We start from the raw sequence: 26,007 nt of genomic DNA on the forward strand, positions 1-26,007 counted from the left end.
TTGAAACAAATGTCCATATTAGTCATATTACTTTTTTCTCTTTACTTTTCTCTTACTTTTCTCAAATTACTCTTGACCATCCTGGCCACCTTTTTGGTTATTTTCTTCTGAATATGTTCCAGTTTATACATGTCTCTTACAATGCAACCCAGAAAAAAAATTTAAAAATTAAAAAATTAAAATAAAAAAAATGTAACCCAGAAATGAACAGGCTACTCTACTTGTTAGACCAGGTCCTCATAAACTACCATAAATTTCTAATTTGGAAGGAAAGGAAATAAGTATATTAATATCTTACTATGATTCAGGAATTGTGCTAAGTATTTTACAAGCATTATTTCATTTGATCCTCATAACCATCCTGTAAGTTGAATGCTATTATTTCCTCCATTTTTCATGGAAGGAGGAAATTGAGACAAAGATTGAGTGATTTGGCCAAAGCTACACAGATAATAAGTGTTTGATTCAGAATGTGAACTCAGGTCTTTTTTGAGGCAGGCTCAGTGCTCTGTCCAATACGCCACCTAGCTGCCTCTGGACTAGACATAATTCTTAATGTCGCATGAAATTTCATCACTTAATTAGCTAGCCTATCACATTATTTACTTATGTAGTTGTAGTCCCCTAAAATATAGCTTTTTTCAGATGATTTTAGCTATATCCTTTTCCCTATCTTTTATTTGTGAATTCAACAAGAGTCAACAAACAATATTAAACACCTATTATATACCTTGTGAAGGACTGGGCAAATTGTATATACTTATTTCTGAATATTGAAGAAATGCTTAGTCTCTTCTGTTTACCACCTTCTATTTATTAGCAAATGATTTCAATTAGATAGTTATGTGATAAACTTATCAACCAATTAGAAATATGAAAATATGTCCTCACACAAGACTTAGGTATTCTAGCAAGATTTATGGAGAGGGGGAAAAAAATCTAGGGCCAAAGGCCAGAATGCTGAGATTCTTTTCAGCTGTTTCTAGGAAATTTATGCTTTGTTCTTAAATATGTGGATTAAGTTTCATGTCAACTATCTATTCCTGCATCATTAGTATTTCACACTAATTTTTGAAATGTAATAGCATAAATATGGCTTCCCAGATTTGCCTTTATATGTAGAAAGGGGGGCAGTTAGGTGTTGCAGTATTTAGATGGCCAGGTCTGGAGTTATTTCACATTTGACTTCAAACACTTACTAGCTCTATGACCCTGGCCAGTCACTTACCTCTGTTTGCCTCTGTCTTCCCATCTGGAAATTAATCTGGAGAAGGAAATGACAAACCACTCCAGTATCTTCACCAAGGAAACCTTAAATGGAGTCACAAAATATCAAACAGGACTGAAATAACTGAATAGCAAACAAAAACAAAATCTCTGAGATGTCATTGATAATATCATGTATGTGTGTGTATGTGTGTGTATGCAAGCATGTGTATATGTGTATTTCTATCTCCCAGAGATTCTAGATAATGATTGAGGGTTGAACATGGAGATATTTCTTATCGATCTCACAAATTTAGGCATTGGAAATTCTGAAAGTTTTGAATCTTTGTAGAGCCAAAGAATAGAGAAAAAGATTTGTGGGTAGGAGGCAAAAGGAAGGGATAAGAAGCAACTCTTTATGTCTCATCTTTCCAGTCTACACACAATCCCCTTATGAAGGATATTTTCCCTGGCTATCCTTCATACTTGGAATGTCCTCCTTCCTCAGCTAAAATTCTGATTTCTTCAAGAAGCCCTTCTCAGTCTTAGTCTTTGTGACTTCCCTTTGAGAATACTAATAATTGACTCAATGCATCTTGGTTTGTTCATAGTTGTTTGTATGTTGTATCCCTCATCATACTATCGGTTCCTTTAGAACAAAACTTCTTAAACTATAGGTCATGACCCCATATGGAGTTGGGAAATTACGATTTATTTTCAACAAAAGTTTGATTTATATACATATTACATACCTATATAGCTGAGGTCTTATAAAAATTGCTCTGGGGAAAAGGATTCTGGTGTGGGAAAAGTTTAATAAGCTCTGTTTAGAGCTTTTCTTTGTAGCCTCAATGCTTAGCATACTTCCTAGAACTTAATAGATACTTAATCCCTGCTAATTGGTTAATTGGTGTTTTATCTTACTACTTAAGCTCCTAGAAGACTCTAATTCTATTATTTATACTATGGAAAGCACTAAGTTAAGTACATGGGGGATATATAGAGAGGACTCTAAATCGATCTATTAATGCTACAAATAAAACTTTCCTTCCTTTTCCTTCCCCAGATAAGTTGATTGATTCATTCTAGGTAGGTAGAAACCAAGTCTTTGCAATGTTCTCCCAAGTAAATTGTTAAATTATGTTCAATCTTACACAATAACAGGAAAAATAAAACAGTAATATCTTTCTCTAACATTTTATTATTCCAGGTGTCTCATTGCTTAGAAGTGTATGGAAATAGGTTCTCTTAATTTCTAATGCATTCCTTAAAAAAAAAAATAGAACATATACATATAGCTTAGGGAGATCAACGGGATCAAGATGATCTAGCTTGTGGAAACTGAGGCCTAACATATTAAGTGATTTTCCAAGTTAAGACAGGTAATAAAGGTCAGAGCTTGCATTTGAATCCAGGTTCTCACATCCTTACCTAGAACCCTCACACTTCATTATGCTGTTTCTTATGGCTAGACAATTTTTTAGAGCCCTTTTAAAATTTATTATTTAACCTCCATCTAAGGTTGCCAAAAAAGCCCCCCAACTGTATGAGCTATATGGAGATAGGCCTAGGATGCCCATATCTATCCCCAAATTCATTTTAATTTCCATGCAAATGGTATTCAATATAATATGATCTATGATGTGGTGCCAAATCCCACCATAGCTCACATCAGATTGGAACAAAAATTAAGGGAAGAAGGCAAGATTATTGCCCTCTGTTTTCTTGGACCCATTCCCGTTTTTATGTCTGTATTTCAGTAGCAAAACACCTGGTATCCCACCTGGACACCCCTCCTCCACTTTTGTCATGTTCCATTTAAACTGTTTAAGTACACACCTTTGTGAAGTCTTTCTAGCTAAACTGTGAGATTCCAATACAATGTATAATACCAAAGGTTGTAATGGAAAGACAGACATTTGGAAAGTTGTGTATATTTTATAAAATGGAGAAGCAGTTTTCATTGGGGACAATGCAATCAGTGAATGTTAATTAATAATTTATTAATTAATGAGTAAAGAATAAAGGATTTAGAATCATAAGGCATGACAAACTCTTAATGTCCATTCCTTTCGCTACTTTCCTGTGCAACTCTGAACCTCTATGCCTTTTATTTCCTATTTCATGGGGTTATCAGGAGATAAGTGCTTTATAGATTATGGAACAAAATAGAGATGCGAATTGTAATTATAGCTGATACTTGAAGCACATTGCTATTATTCCACCCTTGCTTACACATTAAGAATTGTTGCTTTTCTGGAGAGCAATCTGGAATTATGCCCCAAAAGTTATCAAACTGTGCATACCCTTTGATCCAGCAGTGCTACTACTGGGCTTATATCCCAAAGAAATACTAAAGAAGGGAAAGGGACCTGTATGTGTCAAAATGTTTGTGGCAGCTCTTTTTGTAGTGGCTAGAAACTGGAAAATGACTGGATGCCCATCAATTAGAGAATGGTTGGGTAAATTATGGTATATGAATGTTACAGAATATTATTGTTGTGTAAGAAATGACCAACAGGATGAATACAGAGAGGCTTGGAGAGACTTACATCAACTGATGCTGAGTGAAACGAGCAGAACCAGAAGATCGCTGTACACTTCAACAACAATACTGTATGAGGATGTATTCTGATGGAAGAGGATATCTTGAACGTAGAGAAGAGCTAACCCAATTCCAATTGATCAATGATGGACAGAATCAGCTACATCCAGAAAAGGAACACTGGGAAAATGAGTGTAAACTGTTAGCATTTTCTTGTTTTTCTTCCCAGATTATTTTTACCTTCCGAATCCAATTCTTCCTTTGCAACAACAACAACAACAACAAAATTCGGTTCTGCACCTATATATTGTACCTAGGATGTACTATAACATATTTAATATGTATGGGAATGCCTGCCATGTAGGAGAAGGGGTGGAGGGAAGGAGGGGAAAATTCGGAACAGAAGGGAGTACAAGGGATCTTGTAAAAAATGTTATAATTAAAAAATTAATTAAAAAAAAAAAAAGAATTGTTGCTTTGTCAGTTCTTATCATTCATTGTCCACCTCTACTCCCCTCCCCAAGCTTCAAATATAAAATTTGCTATATTAGGAGAGATTGCCTCATTTCAAGAGGTCTTTTGGGGCATGTAAGTAACTAAATTCCATTAAAGAAGGTTAGAGAGAGGGCTGCCTTAAGCTGAATTTTTTTGCCTTTGGTGAATGTTAGCCCAAGATATTTGCTGGTATTTCAGTGACACTATCCCTTAACTTGGCACTGCTGAGACTGTGGCAATCTAGAAAACAACAGGGAAGCTTTAATCACCCTCTGTAGGCATCTAGACCTGGATGTTCAATGGTGGTGCTTCTTGCTCTTGATCTTGCTGCTGCTCTTGCTGCTCCTGCTGCGTGCCTTGCAGAGAACTTCCCCATCCGAGAGAAACTTAATTATCTTAATAATGTTAGGGTTTCGAAATTGCGAAAAAGCCAGAAGGAGCCAGTTTTCTTGCTTGTAATACATAGCTAATGTTTAAATGCAGACCCCGAATCCCACTTACCCCGTAACTCTCAGTTATCTCCCCGCCCCCACCTCTCTTGAGCTAGGGAATGAGTAAGCTGATCTGGGGGAGGGAATGAAAACAGAAGCTAATTAGAATATTTTCATAAACTCGTTAATCCCCGAGTAGAGACTAAGTGGGGGTTGTGTCCTTCCTTTAGCCACTAAGCCCACGGGGGGAGGGTAGAATGTGAGAAGGGAAGGGGGAGGAAAGGGAGAAGAAGGGGAGAGGAGAGAAAAGGGGAAGGGAAGAAAAGAGCGGGTACGGAGAGAAAGAGAAGAGAAAGAGGGAAAGAGACAGAAAGGGTGGCTATTGAAAAGCACACTGTGTCGGAAGCCTTCGAGTGAGCGAGCTTTGCCTAGTGGTAAGTCTGTCTTGCGGCTTGTTTGCTGCTTTAATGAATGGAGCCATTCCAGTCCTGCCAAGCTTGCAGCTAATGCGGTCAAGGGATTGGTTATGAAATGCACCAAATCTTGGCATGGAGCTAATTGGATAGAACAAGAAGCATGCTAGAAACTTGCTCCTGAGAAGTGACACATGCATCTTCCTGTTGTTGCTGAAAGAGGGTTTGTGTAAAGGTATGTCTTCGTGCTGCACTCATTGCTAATGAGCACTCTCTTCTGATGTTTAGCTGTGAGTTACTTGTTAAAATAAGTGGCAGTTTTGTGAATAATTTAAAACTTAGGGATGAGTGACTTTCAAATTAAAATCATGCCGATTCTTGATATCCCCATAAAATCATGCCGATTCTTGATATCTTTGGGGAGCGTATGCCTCAGTATTATCATCAGCACATAATATGTAATGAAAATTTAGATTATGGAAATAATTTTAATTGTTAAATATAGCTAAGAAGTTTGTTTTGATAATGCACTCTGAGTACTTTTTATAAGCAATATAATCATTAGGTAAAGAGGATAGCATTATGAAGTCCTAAGCTGGCTGGATTTATATTCGATTCATCTGGATTTGAATTCCATAGCTGCTTCACCCTGATGACCTTAAGTCACTTAAGCTTTCTCGAACTCACTTTCCTCATTTGTAAAATGAAGGATTGGACTATAGGTGGCTCTTCAGCTATAGTGAGTCTCAGCACTGACTGTATCATCTTATGAATATCATGAACTAGATAACATAGTGATATATAAAAAAAGATGTTTTTATATCTGTTTATAGCTTGTAATGTTGTGCTAAATTAGAAAATATTGGTGAGTTATGGAAAAATTTAAAATGAATTATCCATCCCTTGCCTCATAACTATCAGGATGAAACATTTCCCCCCTGAAATCTAGTGAGATAACAAATTAAATGTTTGAATGTTCTAATTATACTGAAATGGATATTTTCGTTTTTCAATTTTTGAAAGCTTAGAGTTAGGACTGACCCTGGAGTCCGGAGGACTGAGTTCAAATGCAGATTCAGCAGTTGATACTTACTAGTTGTGTGACCTTGGGTAAGTCATTTAAATCTGATTGACTTACCAAAAAACAAAACAAAAACCCCAAAACAAAACAAAATCTCCAACACCCCACAACAAAATAGAAAACTAAGAGTGTGATATTATCTTGCACATAGTAGACACTTAATGGTTATGGAATTGAATCACATTTTTAAGGGCAAAGGGGAACTTCATTCAGTTGGCATAAAAATCTTCACAGAACCAGAGACTGTTAGGAGGATATACTTTTTAGATCAAATCAATCTCTTTATTTTGCAGATGAGAAAACAGATTCCTAGAAGTTAAGGGGCATGCCTAAAGTCATCTATTTAGAAAATAGCTCTTCTAAACTAGTGTTTTTCATTCCAGGAACAAATGGGCCAGGCACTGGCTTGGGTATTGGAATACAAAGAACTAAGAAATCCCTACCTGAAGGGTAAACCGTTACCTTTACATTCTTACGAAGAACTGACTTTCTTAAAGCGATTCACAAACATTTTGGAGTTAGAACCCTAAAATTATTGAGGGACCACAAAGAGTTTTTCTTGTGCTGTCTGTAGACATTTACTGTTATGGGGATTAAAATATCTTAGTGTTTTTATGGAAATAGAAAACTAAGGAATTGCATTTTGACAACTTCTTTGCTTATAGGAAATATTTTAAAAATATTTTTGTTGATATCTTTTTTCATCAGTATAGTTTTCTCCAATATCGATTGCATTGCATTCTTAGAAAATCATCATATATAATCAATAATATTTTTCAGAAAAAAGGGAAAATTAGAAAAAATAGTTTGAAAATATGTGTAATGTTATGAACTTCCCTCATCTGCAAATGGGTATGGTGGACATTCTTTTCATATCTCTTCTGTGCTGCCTTGCTTGTCCTTTAATATTTGGCATCATTTACTTTTTCATTTTTTTTCATTTACATTGTTGTAGTCATTGTATATGTTATTTTATTGTCTCTGTTCATCAGTTCATATAGGTTTTTCCATTCTTTGTAATTTACATGTAATTTGTTTCTTATAGCACAGTAATATTTCATTATATTCATATGCCATAATTGGTTTTTTAAATCTATTCCCCGATTGACCTACACCTACTCTAGTTCCAGTTTGCTATCACAGAGAGTGTTTATATAAATATATGTATATTTAAAATTGTACATACAGAGGATTGCTTCTTATTAATGGCCTCCCTGCAGTAGGAAGCCTATGAGTGAATTTCTGGATCAAAATTTAATCATTTTATTTATATAATTCCAAATTGCCTTCTAAAATTGTTGTACTAGTTCTCAGCTTCATTAACTATGTACTAGCATGCCTATCTTCCTACTACTCTTCCAAAACTGACATTTTAACTTTTGTCTTTAGTGGGTTGCTAATTTTCAGAGTGTGTGGTGAAAACTATGGTTGTTATAATCCTAATTTCTTTTTTTAGTTTTTTTGAGCATTCTCTTTTATGCCTAATATGGTTAACAGTATACAGTTCTTTTGAGAAGTCTTTCTACATGTCCTTTGATCACTTATTTATTGAGAAATGACTCTTAGTTTTATTTATATCTGTTAAATTTTTGTCTGTCTTGGATATCAATCCCTTATCTGAAAAAAATTTTATATAAAATTTCCCCCCCAATTCAACTATTTCACTTATTATCCTAAATTCCTTTGTACAAAAACTTCTTGGTTTCATGTAATCAAAATTATCTATTTTATTTTTTGTAATTGTCTTTATCCTTGGTTTTGCTTGACATAAAATAAGTATAAAACTTAAAGTAGTAGTGATTACTAATTTTGGTAATGGAAATTCAAAAATGGAAATTACTGACTCTTCCATAATTCGGTCTTTTTAGCTATTCATCCTAACTCTATGAAATATCAAATGCAAATTTGATGAGCATGTAATCCATGTCTTACTGAAGTTACTGATAAAAAATGATAAATAATACAGGATCAAATGAAAATCTTTAGGATATTCCCTTGGAGACCTCATGCCAACATTTATATCAGGCAATTAACAATTACTTTTTGAGTTTGGTCATATAACGAAATCAAAATATATTGTATTATTTCCTAGTTGACATCTCTCTACCTTTCCCACCAAAAAAAAAAAAAGTAATGTTCTGTTACCCATAGGAAATTATGTATTCGAAGCCCTTCATTTTATAGGTGGGCACATTGAGGCTCAGGGAACATATGAGACTGTTCAAGATCACACAAGTAATAAGCAGAATTAGGATTAAGACCTTATTTTCTACCTATCATGGAGGCCCTAAAATAAAGGGTCAAAAGTCAAGTCATGTCTCCAGGGATTCCTTTTGAGTTTCATGCTCTCCTTTCTTAAGGTTCCCATCTAGACTATCTGCTGATGTTTTAGCTATGCTTTATCTTTTGGCTTCTAGTGCTTTCCTTTGGTCATTCAATATGTTTACAACTGTGTTTTCCTATGGCTTTGGCAATGTGGTACCAAATAAGTCTTGTTATACAGAGTTATCCTCATACATACATATATATATATATATATATATATACATATATATATATCTATGTGTGTGTGTATATATATCTATATATATAGATATCTATACATAGATATATATGTACACATATATGTCTATGTATAGATATCTATATATATATAGATATCTATATCATTCATAAACTGGGATCTTTGTGCTACATTTGAAGAACACACTCTTTCATTGCAGCTTTGCTCTTGACCTCAGCTACATATGGTTCATAGATATGGACCAGGAAAGAATGCTAGAGGTCATCTCCATTAACTAAGTGTTATGTGGCTCTGATATCTAGAGAAACTGAGAGATTCATGGACAACAGGATATCAGTGTAACCATTCTAGTCCTTTGCTTCAAAATTTAGCATGCTTTGTACAATATCACATGTGTTAGAGTGTAGCACTAATCCTATTTACAGACAGGATGATGGGACCCTTTCTAGGTGTTGGTTTTAGAGGTGGGCATTTCTTCTCTTAAGGATTATTTTTTACTTGTATGGAGACTAATCAGGTATCAAAAGTATTCCCTAATTTCTCTTTTATGTTTTTTCTTAATTTTAAAGGTATCATATTATATGTATCTTGCCTCTCCCCAAAACAAAACAAAAAATACAACACAAAAATGTTCATATTTTATCTTCTCTTCCATAAGTAGCTAAAACTAGTATGTCTATCTATGATCCAAGCCTTTGGTTTGTTTTACCCTCTCATATAAGAGCCAACCTCAGCCTTAATTTCCACATCTATAAAATGAAAAGGTAACTTCCTTCAGGTCTAATTGTCTAACTATATGAATGGACATGATAAAGAATCAATTTTTAAAGATCTCTTAGAACTTATCATCAAATGCCATTAGCCAAGTTTTTCAGGATCTAGTTACTGAAGGCACCATGTGGAAGCTTTGTTGGAAAATAAACCATGTTTCCGGTTCTGTACATGTGGTCATATTTTGCCTTTTGGAAGAGATCCTTGAGCACATGGGTGTGGAAATTGTTGTGATGTTTTCACTGAACTGGGAAGCAGAATCATGACTAAAAATATTGTTACTTAAGAATGTTTAAATTTTCAAATGATGTATTTATCAAAGGGGATGTACATAAATCACTCCTCCTGCCCAGAGAAGCTTCTACACTCATTCTAAATAAATCTATGAGATAAAAAAAAAAAAAAAAACTTGAATAACTAAGGACTGCCAGCTAAAAGAAGAAAATATGTAAAGCAAACTTCTCTTTTGGCTCTAGTTCTTATGCTGTAGTTTTTATAGTCAGGACTAGGACAGTTCCTCTCTGTCTGTAGTGATGAACCATTTAGACCCTTCCTAATGAGGCTTCCTCTCAGTGCTTTTTAAATATTTGACTAGTGAATTTGTGTAAAGTGGGCTCTTAAGTATGTTGTGTGTGGGCTAACCAAGGAATTTTCTTTTTCTTTTTTTTTTTTTAAGATATAGTTCCAGGTAGCATACTGCTAAAAGGATTCTCAAATTGATATAGCAAAAAGGGATTATGTGCTATAATGTTTATAGTATTATTATTTCATCCTCACTATTTTTATGGACAAGTTATAGCACTTCTTTGTTATTTTATTTAATATTCCATAGTATCTTATTTTAAATGTTATTTGTTCCTTATTTTAATAATTCCATCTTATAAATTGAGTTGTTCATAGCATTAATCCTAAATAAAAGAATATAGATAAAACAGGAAATACATCTTGTCCATGTAACTAAAGCCTGTCTAGTGTTTTATTTTTAATTAAAAAATAAATTGATAGGACAACAATATCTCTCTTACAATTGAAATTTTTTTTTTTATTTAGGAACAAATAGGAAATAGAAAACAAAAATAGAAATTTAGTTTCTTCTAGACAGTAGAAAACTGCAGTTTTTGTTCCTGGCTTTACCACTATTTTAAATCATGATATTCCTTAGGGAATGCTGAACAGTTTTAGCCACCCATGAGAACTGAAATGAAAATGGAAGATATTAATTTGAGGAAACATAAGAATAGTAAAATCACCTTCTTTGTGGCAGCAGTTAATTGAATAGCAATGTGCAGCAGTATGAATTGAAATGCCATATAAAGGTCCATTTCCCCTGGGAATCCTGCTGCTCCTGATACACAGACTTGCTATATTGACATTGGCAGTTCTTGCCAATGTCATGTTAAAGTCCTCATTGAAATTGAATTTGAAAATGATAACTCCTGTGTTTCACCTAATCAATGTTGCTAGGCTCTTACACTCTGATGGGATCATATGTGCCTTCCAAACATGACACCCTCACTTTTTAAGAAATTCAACAGAAGGGAACTTGGAAAGAAAAGAAACATAAATATGCACCCAATGTTTTACTTTGCTCTAGTTGTTTGCAGTGGGATGCATAATGTACATTAACTCTACTCTTCAACTTTGTTCTAAATTACACAAATGACACTTTTTGTGTGCAGTGGATCACCCTGGGTCTCCATGACCTTGGCACCATTTCAGGGTCACATTTGCACATGGATCAACTGTTCTGGAACAATTTCTCCAATGTATGAGGCACAAACAAGCTTTTCTTCAACAGCAGGCACATATACCTTTCCCCCACCTCTCTTTCCCTAACAGACATGGTCATTATTGTCTTTGTGAAACAACAACAAAATAACCTAATTCCAATTCCTGTTAAAAAGTTTCCATGTAATCATAAATCAGTATTGTGATATCTGATCTTTTTCAACATTCTTCTTGTTCCATGTTATTATTTAAAATATTTTGAAGGATTGTACCTTTCAAAGCTTTTTTAGTAAAAAAAAAAATGACATTATTTTAAAGAGATTTAAATGACATTCAACTTGGCTTTTTCAAAGCTTGGATTATTAAAATGATTATATTACTCCTGTCATTTTTTAAAAATAAAAATTCAGATTAAAATAGGCCTTGTGAAGTTCCCATCTGCAGTAAAGCATTCCTGGGCAGGTCAACCGTTATTAAATCATACTGCTCAATAGCTTTTTATCTGTATAGCTGCTCAATTGCTGACTTTCAGACCTTCCCATGCCCAGTGTTGTTCAGAAATGTCTATCTACCTCAAGGTTGCTTTTCTATTACCTACTTTGGTTGCTGGTAGGGACTCTTGAAATAAGGTGACTATTTACTGAGTGTTCCTTCTTACTCCTCTTCCTCTGGACCCCCACATGATGACTCAGCAACTGGTAGTATTAAATACTGAAAAGTCTAACAATGTAGATTAGGCTAGTTCTTTATCTAAAGCTTACCCTAACACTTGACTAATCTAGATTACCAGGACTCAAGAATCACCATTGATGCAACTTTGTAGTGGCATCAGTCCTGGTTAATATAGAGTCCTTATTATGTAAAGGAATAAAAAAAAAAAAACACTTGGTCAAGTGGAGTTGAGTTCCTCCAAACCTGGTAGATAGTCTGAGCTTGAATGAATAACCAGACTCAGCCCTGCTTACTAGATGTTTTTCTATATGGAGACTAGGAAGAACTGTGTCGATTTAAGTTAAGTGCTTGTTATTAGATAAGAATAATTCATTTTTTTATTTGTTGGTAACTTCAAATTGTCTAATTTTATTCTTCTATCAAACCTAAATGACTAGGGGACTGGTTTGAGTCCATGACATCTATGATAGGTCCTCAAAATCACTTGAATCGGAAGATTTCCTTGGCATTTCCATCTCTTGTGAGACCTCAAGTCATTCTGAACTCTTATGATCACTTTAACACACTGACATCTTGGAATATTCATTCACATAAGATTAGAACAATAATAAGAATAAACTAAAGAAAACAGAAGCATTGTTTGCTCACAGGCACATAGTAGTCAGATATAGGAAAGCATCCAGTTGTCCCTCCCCTATCCAGAATCTCAAATCTATTTTTTTCACACAAAACCACCAAGAAAAAGACAATGAAAATTTTGTGGGTCATAGCTTTTTTATGTACCCTTAGCTTTGCAGCCAATTTAGCAATTTTTCATTATCACAAACCACCAACTTCTGAGCCATTTTGTCTGGAAAATTCAAGAATTTCATGGGTCAAATCGGAATCAGAAAGATTCTGAGTGTGCTCTATATAACCTATTGGAAAAAAGCATGCTTCCTTTGCTACATAAGTAAAATCAATATAGTTAAAATGTGGAGGGAACATTTAAATGAGGAAAAATCTTTGTAGCAGATTTCTTTGATAAAGAATAAATGTAAAAGGTATATAGGAAATTGAATAAGGACTATTCTCCAACAGGTACAGGCAAGCTATTCATCAATGCTATTTCAAAAGATGTTGAATAAGCAGTTTTCAAAACAAGAAATACAAATTGTCCACAGCCATGTGAAAAATTCTACAAATCACTATTAATAAGAGAAATACAAATTAAAATAACTGAAATTATACCATACATCCATCATATGTGAAAATATAATGAGGGAGGCAATGAATATCATTGGAAGATCTTTGTGAGCACAAGCATACTTTTGATAGAGTTGTGAGCTGGTCTAGCCAGTCTGGAAAGCAATTTCACACTGTCACCAAAATGTTAGGAGGTATATCTCAAAGAGGTAAAAGAGAAAAAGAAAGCACCCACATGTGCAAAATTACTCATAATATCTTTTTTGTTGTTGTTGTTCCAAATGACTTTTTGGATATCCTTTTTGATTCTTAGCCTATATTCTTTTCCATAAATATTTATACCTTTTGGAGTTTAAATTAAGATCAAATGAAATGTTGGTAAAGCAACTTGCAAGCCATTGAGTGCTATAAATGCTACATTATGATTGTGATCATTATGATTATTGTTAGTACTATGTCTTTGGTAGATTCACGTCAATTTTTCAATATACATTGGTATACTTATTATCTTAGCTTCATTGAGACTGGCATTCTTCATTATATTAGGCAGTAACAATTGGAGTTTTTGGTAAGCCTCCATTTTCATGCCTTCAGATTCTTCAACTTTTTCCTTTTCAGATTTAAGTAATTCTTCAGTTTCTGTTCTTTTAAAACCTACTTTGGATTTTTAGAATACAGTTATTTCTTATAATTGTGCCGTTTTATCTATACTAAGTTGTAAGTTAGAACTGAGGATATGACTGATAAAAGCAGTATCCAGCCCCTTTTTATAACTGATCAGATGTGTTTCTAGTTTTGTTATGCTATAGCACAATTGCATAATAAAAAGCAGTCATGACTTCTGTAGTTTCATGCATGTATATAGTTTGCACTTTGTTGGGTAGCCCTTGAAACTATAGTATTTCCAGAAATTGTTCCAGAGAATGTTATTTAATTGTTTCAGTCATATTCAACTCTTTGTGACCTTATTTAGGCTTTTCTTGGCAAAGATATTGTTAGAGTCATTTATTATTTCCTTATCCAGCTCATTTTACAGATGAAGAGACTGAGGCAAATAGGGTAACTAACTTTCCCAGGCTCACACAGCTAATAGGTATCTGAGATTTGCACTCACAAGACTTCCTGTCTTCAAACCTGGCATTCTATCCACTGTACCACTTAGCTATCTTTCAAGAAATTATAGTTTGCTTTGTTTGATTTGCTCTAATCTGTCTTGTCATGTGGTACCAGAACATGGAGTGCTATTCTGCATTGTACTCAGTTTTGTTTACTATATCAAATACATCATCAGCATCAAATTCATCATTGTCATCTTCACTGTCATCATTATCACCATTAGTTTTTAGTTTTGAGAATGGCCATTCTTCAACTGTGTATCTCCTTGTCTATTTCTTATTTATCCATTAGGGTAGCATTAGTGCTACTGACTAATACTTTTGTAAAGGGAAAAAGAGGAATTTTAAAAAGATGTTTTGCAAACAGTAGAAACTTGTTTAAATGTTAACTGTATTTGTTTTTCTTGAAAAAATAATATGGTGTAGAAGAGATCCAGCTTTGGTATTTGGAAGACACCCAAGTTCAAGTTTCATCTTTGCTAGCATCACCCCAGACAAGTCTCAACCTCATGTGCACCAGATTGCTCTGAAAGACTATATAATTCAGTCAGCTAGCCAGCCAATAAACATTTATTAAGTGCCTACTATGTGTCAGGTACTGTGCTAAACACTGTGCTAAGTTGCAAAGCAGGTGCCAATTTGTTGGTAGAGGGAATTTCCTCACTTGAAATTTCCTATGTTAAAGAAATTCTAGGTCTTATGCCAAATACAAAATGATTCCTTGTGTTTACCCAAGCCAGGGCACTGAAAACTGTACATGGAAAGCAGTTAGGGAGGTATAGTCCATATATTTTAATACATTTTCTTATATTAAAAACAAAACAAAGCTGAAATTCTTTGGACCATCTTTGAAACTCCTCTTTGATTTTTATTTTAAAAATCTTGAGATTAGTCATTTTATAAATCTATAATATTGGTTATTTTAGAAACCTATAGTGCAGAATAAATTTGTTTAAAAAAATTGTTCAGGCCAGTATGATGAAGTAAGTTAGTCAAAAATATTTTTCTGTAATTGCTCATTCATTAAATTTGCTTGTACTGTGACCAACTTTTAAAATAAGTGGTGGAAAATGTGTTTTTGTAGGTGATTGGTACTTTATGGAATTTTATTGTTATTCCAACTTGTACAAGGAAAAAAAATCCTTGAGATCAATGATATCTCAAAAAATGGCTCCTAATGTCTTTGGGAATAAGGAAGTTGGTGCTCTGTATTCTTATGAATTTTCTATTTTTATAAATATTTAGCCAGTATTGTTGATACAATTACTTTTAACTTTTGTGGATTGATGAAATAATTTTCAAAGTATCAAATTTTAATTAACTAAATGTTTTATTTTTAAAAATTACATGATAAAAATCTGTCCATTAGAATTGATCTTCATATAGTATTGTTGTTGAAGTGTATAATCATCTCCTGGTTCTGCTCATTTCACTTAGAATTAGTTCATGTAAATCTCTCCAAGCCTCTCTGTATTCATCCTGCTGCTCATTTCTTATGGTACAATAATATTCCATAACATTCATATACCATAATTTACTCAGCCATTCTTCAATTTATAGGCATCCATTTAATTCTAGTTTCTAGCCACTACAAAAAGGGCTGCCACAAACATTTTTGCATATTTAGGTCCCTTTCCCTTCTTTAATATCTCTTTGGGATATAAGCCCAGTAGTAACACTGCTGGATCAAAATGGTATGCACAGTTTTGGATCTTGATGAAGATCATTAGAACTCTCTTGGGGATATCCAACTGATTTTTTTGTTATTTTATTTTTTAACAGTTTATACTAACTAATTTTTAGGTTTGAGGAAGAGGTAATTAGTAGGGTGTTGTCTATGTTGCACAATTAACAGGAAATACTTTTGTATTTCTTACTTTTGAGAATGTATTTTTTTTTCCAGAGGCCTACTCTGATTTCTTACTAATAGTAGATCAAGAAATAAGTACATAATTTTATTTTGGGGGTTGAAGAAAGTTAGCTTTTCTTATTGTTAATGATTTAATGTTTTAAAAAAGATCAATTCCAATGGTCTTGTGATGAAGAGAGCCATCTGTACCCAAAGAGAGGACTGTGGGGACTGAGTATTCTTTTTGTTGTTGTTTGCTTGCATATTGTTTTCTTTCTCATTTTTTCCTTTTTGATCTGATTTTTCTTGTGCTGTATAATTGTGGAAATATGTATAGAAGAATTGCACATGTTTAACATATATTGGATTGCTTGCTGTCTAGGGGAGAGGGTGGGAGGGAGGGAGGGAAAAATTGGAACACAAGGTTTTATAAGAATGAATGTTGAAAATAATCTATGTTTTGAAAATAAAAAGCTTTAATAATAAAAAAAGATAAAATTAAAAAATAAAATGATCTGTATTATATATGATATAAATAGTTTTTTTTTTTTTTTGTAATTTACTGTCAGGCTTAATGAACAAATCTTTGACATTCTAAATTCATTTGAAATAAATGGTGGAAATGAAGTTAGAGCTATTTTGACATGTGGAGTTTGCAAAGTAATGTTCCCTTTAGAAATGAAAACTGACAAAAAATTTGTCCTAGTCTGAAAATATCTCCTTTTCTTCTTAAAAATAGAAATGATATTTCTTCCACTTTATATTCTCTGGTGGAATTGTGTCATGTTTGTGTCCCATCAAAGTAGAAGTAGAATTATAAACAGAAACAGATCCCTGCGGATTTCACACTGACTGACTTAAAATCACAAATTAATATATAGTTATGTTGTATTTTTTTTTTTTTGTTAAACATTTTCCAACTGAATTTTAATCTAGTTTGGGCAGAGAGTTTGATATCTCTGCTAGACACCTCTCCTAGATACCTCTTTAAGTTTAAAAGTTGCAGAGGTGATGCTAATCTACATTGATAGAAAGTGATTCCTCACCTAAGAATTATTTGTGTAAGTGAAATCAATGGTCCAATTCTTGTCTTTTATTCCTATTAAAGTCCTGAAAAATTCCCTAAGCAGAATCACAATTGTATAATATATCTTCCATTGACAATATCTTTTTAATTTAATAATTTGTTCTTGGAAACTATGGAAAGTTTAAAAGTTTTAAAATTTTTAGATCTTAAGATTTATCATTACATTTCTGTTCTACCTTTTATTTGGCTTTTATAATTGGTATTTTTGTATTTACTTTTACTTCCGTTTCTGCTTTTAAAAATATATTGTTTTCCTAATTTAAAAAAATTGCATGCTCAACTTATTTCATTTTCCTCATTTATCAACAACTATTTAGAGTATATGCTTTTTCCCCAGGACTGTTTTAGTTGTGTATCAAGTTCATATCAATTTCAATTTAATCCTTATGCTCTTCAGATTTCACTTTTTGATTAAAATATTGTGTTGCATTAAGGTACCTTTTATTTATGAGTTCTTTTTTATTCTTGGCATTAGTTTTTGCAAATATATTGAAAATATAGCTATCATGTCTATTTTCTTCCTAAAATGTCTACCTTCTTGTTCATCTTTCTAGTAGATTTGTCTGGATTTGAAAGGTAGATATGTTGAAGACCCCCATGATTATTGTTTTCTGTCTCTCTTTATGAATAAATCATTTTTCATTTAAATTCTTAGATGTCATTTTAGGGCATATATATTTACTAATGATATTCTTTGTGTTGTGTGTTTAAATATAGTTTAAGTTCCCTGCTTCTATCTTGTTCTTTAATCATAGCCATGTTTATTGTTGCTTAAGATCAGTAATCAGTCAATCAAGTAGCATGTGTTAAGTGCCTATGATTTGCATTTCCATGATATACTTGGAAAGTCTGTGATATATAACAAATTAATAAACTTATAAAAACTTGAGCAATTATATCATTAGAGAAATAAATGATTTTTTAGAAAGAGAATGGACTGATCACATGGCAAGGACAAAAGGAACATGATTTTCGTGTTTCACTAATATCTTCATTATGTAAGGAGAAAGCAAGAAATGGTCCTATTACATTGAATTGGAATCCCTATCTTATGGATAAGAGTTGCACAGTATAGGTAGTTATAGATGTCTTGTCATTTGCATAGTTGTAAAGAATGTCTAAGATAGTTGAATTAACCATTTGGTTACTCATAAGATTAACATGTTAGCTATACTTTCTGATCAGTCCTGTCACTCTGCTTTTATGGATGAATTTATATCATTCATATTTGTAGTTGAGATTTTTAGTTATGTTTTTTCTCTGTAATAGAATAGTGATTTCCCCCCCTCTTGCCTCATTTTATTTAAAAGAAACTGGAATGAGTGGGGAAAAGAAGAATTAAAAAAATTAATACCAAAACATTATTAATCTTTTTGGTCTCAGGACCTCTTTGTGCTCTTAATAATTACTGATTTCTACCCAAACTTTTTTTTTTGTTGTTGTTTACGTGGGTTACATCTATTGATATTTATCATCCTAGAAGTTAAAATGGCTTAACATTATTATGAAAATAGTTTTGACCATATGGACCCTCTGAAAGGATACTGAGGAAATTTGGAGGGTCCTTGGAACACATTTTGAGAAGGCTGTTGGATTCAATTGCTCTTTTCCCCTTCCCCTCATTCCTGAACCTAGACACACATCATTAAATTATGCCCTTTCTTTTGGCATCTTTTTTTTTAACTTTGAATATTTAGAATTTTGGATATATTCAATTTAGGATTTCTTTCACATGACCTTGAAATTCTATCCTTGTGGTGCCACTTGTCCTAAGGAATTTTCATTGATAATTAAATCAATATGATATTGAAATATGGCGTGCAGGTTTTTTTGATTTGTAGTTTGTTTGATTGTAATTTTCCGGGAACTAAAAAAAATTCTTAATTGATTTCTTGTACTATTTCCCAGGTCTTTTGTTCATGTTAATAGATATCTTTCATGTTTTAATTGAACTTGAAATAATTTTATCAGCCTTTTCACTTTATTCTACTTCTTCTTATTTTATTATTTAATTTTTGGGTTCCATATTTTGCTGATCTCAGATTAAGAGAATAGTCAGATTTCCTGGTTACTTTTCTCCTCTCTGTCATTTTTTATGAATACAAAATTAATTTTTGATTTCTTTCCTAATTTCTTTTAGTAGTTCTCTTGTCCATTATGGGATCTATTTCCCTAGAGAACTAATTACAATTCTTTTTTTTTTTGAGGCTGGGGTTAAGTGACTTGCCCAGGGTCACACAGTTAGGAAGTGTTAAGTGTCTGAGACCAGATTTGAACTTGGGTCCTCCTGAATTCAAGGCTGGTGCTCTATCCACTGCACCACCTAGCTTCCCCCACTAATTACAATTCTTAAAAAAATTATTTTTTTCCTTATGAATTTTTATTCTGGGATTTAAAAAAAAATCTATTTGGCACACACAAGAAGAGTTGTATGGTTCATCTCATTTTATAATCCTTTCCCTGTTCTCTGTCCTCTTCTACAGTGTGGGATGGATTACCTAAATTTTTATACTAGTAGCCTATGAAACATTCTCTCAGCCATAATTTTGGGTTGACATGGAAAATCAGGACCATATCCTAGTACTTTAACAACTTTGAATATGGCTACTGAGCCCCACATATTTTTTTGGTGGTAGATGAATTGGAAAAATGGGCATTAGATAAGGACCTTAAAAGTAGAGATTTTGATCCCTGGTTTTTATTCTTCCCAGAGATACAGATACAGACATAGATATTCAGAAAGAAGAATAAGAGCTTTATTTGCCTCAAATCTAGGGCTTATGGAGTGTAACTTTCTTGTTTCTGAATGAAACTTGTGTTACTTATATCTCATATCTCATTTATTCACTCCTCTGCTTCATTTGGCACCATTTCCTACTGTTCCTAAATTGATTCTAGAAGGAGCTAGCCTTTGCTGGAATCATTCATGGGACTACTTTTCCAGGAAGCTGAAGTAACATGAATTTTCCAGTTTTAAATTAGCCTATCCATGATCAGGGCAATTTATTGTAAATACTATTGAGGTAAAATTAAATCAAATTTTGAGACTATTTCTTTTGGAAACGGATGGTGCAGGAATTCAATTTGTCATTCTTCCTTATAAATGTGGTCTTGATGGTGATTTAACAATCTCACTGGCCACCCATAAGGTATGAGATTGACATTCTATAGCTGTCACATACCTTTGCTGCTCTAGTTGCTACTGTACAGCTCCAAAGTTGACAGGTTGTCACATTTAGACTGGAAGGGCAGCTTGAGACTACAGTGGAGGAAAGGTAGGCGAAAAGGCAGGAGTTAGAAATAACCTGCTAGTTGTAATCTTCAGAACCTTTATACAAACAAGACTGGAATGAAAACATAGTTTTTTTATTTGGAAACCTGTAACATATCCAATCATAACATTCCGTGCTGGACTCCATGCACAGTTTTAGAAAGACACTACAGTGTAATGTACAGATTCCCCCAATCTACTTCAGTACTGGCTTTGTGTATGACTTGAAACATCTACGTCAGTTGGCTAGATGGCATATTTTTACATTTCAGGCATTTAAAAAAGAAAGGAAGGGAGAGAGGAGTGAAATACACTAGCAGTAGTTGAGGAAATAGTGAGTTGAAATACACTAAATTGATCCAAATTATGTAACATTATTTATAGTGCATACACCAAGAGATAGATGTACTTTCCTAGATTTATAGAAGTATAAGGAAAAGACTTAAAACTTACTTATGAAGAAGAATTATTCAAAATACATGCTGGGAACTAATAGAAACAAAAGATAATGTAAGAAAGGCTATTGCTTTTTTCACATCATTTGTTGTGGAGTATTAAAGATTTATTCTTGTAGAAAGGTTGGTGATAAGAAGTCTCAAGGTGGCAGAGTAAGATAACATATGGGAATAGGACTTAGAATGCATAGATTCTCATTCTACTTCTGATAGTTGCTGTATTGACTATGTCTGCAAAACTTTTTGAGCTTTGTTTTCATTATCTGTAAAATTGGGTTGTAATAATATCTTTGATACCTATTTTATAGATTTTACAAGGCTCCAGTGAGATACTATATGTAATTCATAATATGTATTAGCTAGTTGTTACTTATTCAGATAATTTTTAAAGATTATCTTCCAGAAGCACAAAAATAGTCTCATTATGACTAATGTTGTACCTAAAATCCTAGCTTATTCAGTATATTGAGTAACATTGCATGCCCCTAATCTTGGTTACTGGGAAATGTTCTTGGCTTGTACTTTTGCAATATGATAATACTGTCATTCTATGGGCTATTTTTGAAGTGAGTATTAGCAGTTATTTGAACTTAACTGATGACTAACTGATTTGATAGTGTCTTTGGAAGTGCAGTCTGGACCACTTACTAAACTGACTATCATCTTGCAAGTAATTTGTTGGGAAATATGACAGACTCAGTTGAGTCTAAAGATTACTCAGGCAGTGATCTGAAAATTGTTATACTCCAATAATTCAGGGACTCTTGTGTGGTAGACTGTACTTTCAGATTCAAAGGTAAGATATGCTTAATTTAGATGGGATGAGTGGTCATTCTGAAGGACTAGTTTTTATGCAACACTAACAACTTCATGAAGTTACAATTCTAGGAGAAAAGTACAGTAGAATGTTGTCCTACCACTACTGTGCAGTAGACAGGAACAAAAGAAAAAGGGAAAATGGAAATGGATTGATATTTAGAACAAAATATTGTTAGAATAGATAAAGTCATTAGGACAGTACAGTAGATAAAGGACTGATCCTGTAGTCAAAAAGAACTGAATTTAAAGTTGACATAAGATTTTACTGGCTTTGTATCAAGTCATTTAACTTTTGTTTGCCTTAATTTTCTCATTTGCAAAATGTAAAACTGAAATGTAGTAGGACCTAGTTCCAAGAATTGTAGAGGATTAAATGAAGTAATATTTATGAAAACCTTAATACAATGTGTGGTACATACATATAAGGTACTTAACAAAGACATTCTTTTTTACAGAATTTTTGTGTTTCTAAAAAGTAATAATAAAATATTCCATCAATATTGTAACCCTTGATCAGATTTTAAAAACAATGGTGTCGTCTTGCAACAGGAATATGAAAGAATACATCAAATTATGTAGCTTTTTCTTGATAATTTACTTATTTACCATTCTTGACTTTATCTTGCTTGGAGTATTAGGTCCATGTGTTTGTTTATTTATTTATTCATTTATTTGTTTTTGATGATTGGGTTCAGATTTATAGGATATAATGCATTGGATTGTATCCTTATCTCAAAGCAGCAGCATGCAGATGAAAGAGGACTGAATTTGGTTGTCACAAAGCCAGAGGCTGAATCTTGACTTTATTACTTTGGCCTGGTCTTTTAAAATATTTGGGTAGTAGTCTTTTCCTCTTTTCTATGAATTCCTCAAAGTGTCTTTAGTGTTTCATTTTGCTCTAGGTATTAATGAATCTTTTCTTTGGAGATTAGCACATACTAGTCTCTTGCCTGGTTTCTTATAGATATAGAATAATCCTAAGCTTTTCTAATGAATGGTTTTTTTTTTAGTTGGAAAAGTTATATTATACAAGTTAGTTATAAGCCTTAGAATACGTTTGAAAAGTCCTTCAAGCTAAAATGACTTTGCACAAGAATCAGTATTCAGATTGGCTGAGGAAACAGTAAATTGACATATCAAGATTTTAAAGTACTGATTTTCTTTAAAGGATGGGGTAATTGATATGCCTCATAGGAGGTGAAGTAGGTAATAAGATAGTCATACCCAGGAGCCATAAAAATATTGATTTTTTGCATAATTTATTTCTCACTAAACTTTTATATGGTTATTTTCTGCATGTCAGAGTTTTAAGAATGGTATTTTCTCTGTTTTCATCAATGGATTCTATCAATGAGTACTTTGCTGTCTGTTTTCTAATTTCCTGCATGAATGTTTAGCATCATTTCCTACAGTGTAACATTCTGGTTTTTATTAGTTTATCATATTTTTCATGTAGACCTATGGTACTTAAATTGTTCCTGTGCATCCTGTTTTCAATGTCATTCACTTAAGCTAGTAAAAAATCATGTATTCTTTTAGAGTTGTATTTTTATGGTTATTTTTTATCCTTCTCTTTTGTATTTTTTGTTCTACATCTATCATTTTCTTACTTTAAAGCATCCACTTCGGGGAAAAGATTATCTGTTTTGTGTTCCAAAAAATGATTGGATTTTTTTGGGGGGAGTTAGCTTACATATTTTTTCTTTCAGGAATCTAAAAGTGCTATTTCTGTTTTGGACCATTTGTTATTTCTTGCTATTGTTACTTGATCCATAGAAACCGCATAATTTATTTTCTTGTGTTCTTTTTCATCAGGAATTTCCATTTTTTTTTCTTTAGGAAATACTTGTGTATTTTTTTTTTTAAAATCATACTCTTTTTTCTTTTCTCTTTGTGAGTCTCACTATTAGTTTATCTGCTTGGAATCAAAATACATTACATTTTTTTTTTCTCACAAAGACTTTAATTTTTCAGGCTTGCTCCTCCCCCTCCACCATTTTTATAAATAAATTGTCTCACACTCCCTCTTGTTTTTGTCCATTCTCCAATTTCCATTTCTATAGGAAACATTTTCTTTTGCACAGACCCCTGAAACTGAGCAAAATTATTCTTCTAAATTTAAAAGTATGTTGGGACTTGGTAAGTCACTTGAATTGTTTAAAATTTACCAGAGATGATTGCCTAAAGCTCAGTTTCTAAGTTCATTTCCTTTGGATTAAGAAGTTTCCTTTCTTCTAACCTGTTCTGTACTACCACATTTTCTTACCCTCCTCAATTGTACTTCCTTGCTATCTTATGACTGGAGGATATCAGAGTTTTTTATATATTATAGGATGTGTTTCAGACTAAGTCATTGCTATGAGAAAATTGGATTGAGACTACTAGCCATTTGTAGTACCATAAGACTGTTAGGTTTGCACTGATCACTTTTCACAGTTTAAGAGAGACTAGGGTTACATAGGGTTAGTAAGAATTTCTAATTGAATTAACTTTTCAGTGTTATTTCAGAAGACTTTTACTATGTATGGTTTTCCTATCTCAGATTCCTAAAGTCTAGAGCTGAAAGGGACTCATTTTATAGGTTACATGATATAGGCATGACATAGGAAATGGTGACTTGTCCAAAATCTTCTCATCTAATGATTGCATATTTAATTGCCATAAGCTTATCTAATTTATTTTTGTTTGTTTTGAGGTTTTTGGTTAAAGGAATTGTGCTAAAAGAATAACTTCCATATTGCCAGCCACATGTAACTTGCATCAAGATACTACTGGTTCTTGATTTGGATTTCATAGTTCTGGATGTCATTTTAAATTTCCCTAACTAACTTTGATTCTATGAATTTGGAAAGGAATTTCTAAAGGCATGGCCTACATCTAGAAGAATTAAAGAAAAAAAAAGATTCCCTTTCAAAATATTATAGCTGGATTATATGACATTCACGATTCTGTTTTGTACAGTAAATTGACTTCCATCAAGATCTTACAATACTGATTTTCTTAAAAGGATAGGGTAATTGATATGTCTCACATCAATCAGTCATAAATCTTAGAAAAGTCCTTCAAAATAGAATTATTTTGCACAATAATCAGTGTTCAGATTGACTGATAAAGCTTGGTCACACCCAAGAATCATTAGTAAACAATATATCTGCTGAACAGAGATTCATTTGGAAATTTGGAATAAGTATGGTATAAGTATGGTATACCTCAAGAGATGATATGGGTTGTGATTTAGAAGCAAAGGACTCTACTTGCAATCTAGAACTTCTCCCCTTTTCCCTTTGGTTTTCATTCTTGGGAGCTTCAAAGGTTCTGGAAGATTTTGAACTTCCCATTTTAAATTTGATGTCCAAGGCACTTCCTTGGAAAATGGAAAGCATTGTTTGAATTTGGAGCCTTAGATTCATTTTGCTTAAGAGAAAATTCCTGAACACCCTCTCCCCTCCCCCCCAGACCCTTCCAGATCGGAGAAAAAGATTTCCAGCAACCAGGAATTGGGGTTACTTTTTTGCCACTCATGTTCTCTAACTTTGAACTTATTCTACTCTAGACTGGGAGAATATGTCACAGTCTTGCTGGTGGTATTTTGTACCAAGATTAATGTATCACTTTATTTTTTTCTGAGGCAATTGAGGTTAAGTGACTTGCCCAGGGTCACACAGCTAGGAAGTGTTAAGTGTCTGAGGCCAGATTTGAACTGGGGTCCTCCTGAATTCAAGGCTGGTGATCTATCCACTGAATCACCTAGCTGCCCTATATACCATTTTTATAAATATTCCTTTCTAAAAGCTACTTAAAGATGGCTGATTAAATGTTTTCAAGTGATAATTTTGATGCAGAAGCTGAGATAAATCTAAAGCCCTGAGGGGCAAAAGTAGCCTTGCATTGAGATCTGAGAATCATGGAAGCTGTTGTGAGTTGGGCTAAGAATCCTCAGAACTTACATGGGTTACATTTAAAAAGTTAAGACTTGTAAATTTGAAAAAGTAGAAGAATTTCAAAGATGGTTTAAGTCTAACCTATTTATTTTACATATAAGAAAGTCATAAAACTTATTATTATTATGGAAATTCAGAATTGGAGAAGACCTGAATCTATTATATCGAATGCATATAAACCTTCTTTGATGATTCAGATTTTGTTACCCCCACTGATAACAATTTTTTTCCTATATGGAGCTGAAATCATTTCATCCTCTACTGTCAAATATTATGTCTTTTCTAAAGATATTAGAAGCATTATCATGCTTCCCTCACCTTCTTGCTCTTGGTTTTTTTTTTTTTTTTTTTTCCCCCAACCCCACCTCTCTCTAGCTTTTTCATTTTGTAGTTTAAAAGCAGATACTATATCTGTGATT

At 33.1% G+C, this 26,007-nt stretch overlaps 1 protein-coding gene across 7 annotated transcripts in view; it reads left to right on the forward strand.

Moving 5' to 3' along the window:
* Positions 1–26,007, forward strand: part of BMPR1B (bone morphogenetic protein receptor type 1B) — a 497,487-nt gene that overhangs the window by 108,200 nt on the left and 363,280 nt on the right. The window contains exon 1 of one of the 7 annotated variants that reach the window (XM_074275381.1): positions 5,041–5,325. The exons of the other annotated variants lie outside the window; for them this stretch is intronic. The gene's annotated coding sequence lies outside the window, so the exon portion shown is untranslated. Of the gene's footprint in view, positions 1–5,040; positions 5,326–26,007 lie in introns of those variants that run through there. 7 annotated transcript variants of the gene reach the window in all.

This window comes from Sminthopsis crassicaudata, chromosome 6 (assembly GCF_048593235.1).
Source record: "Sminthopsis crassicaudata isolate SCR6 chromosome 6, ASM4859323v1, whole genome shotgun sequence".
Taxonomy (NCBI): Eukaryota; Metazoa; Chordata; class Mammalia; order Dasyuromorphia; family Dasyuridae; genus Sminthopsis; species Sminthopsis crassicaudata.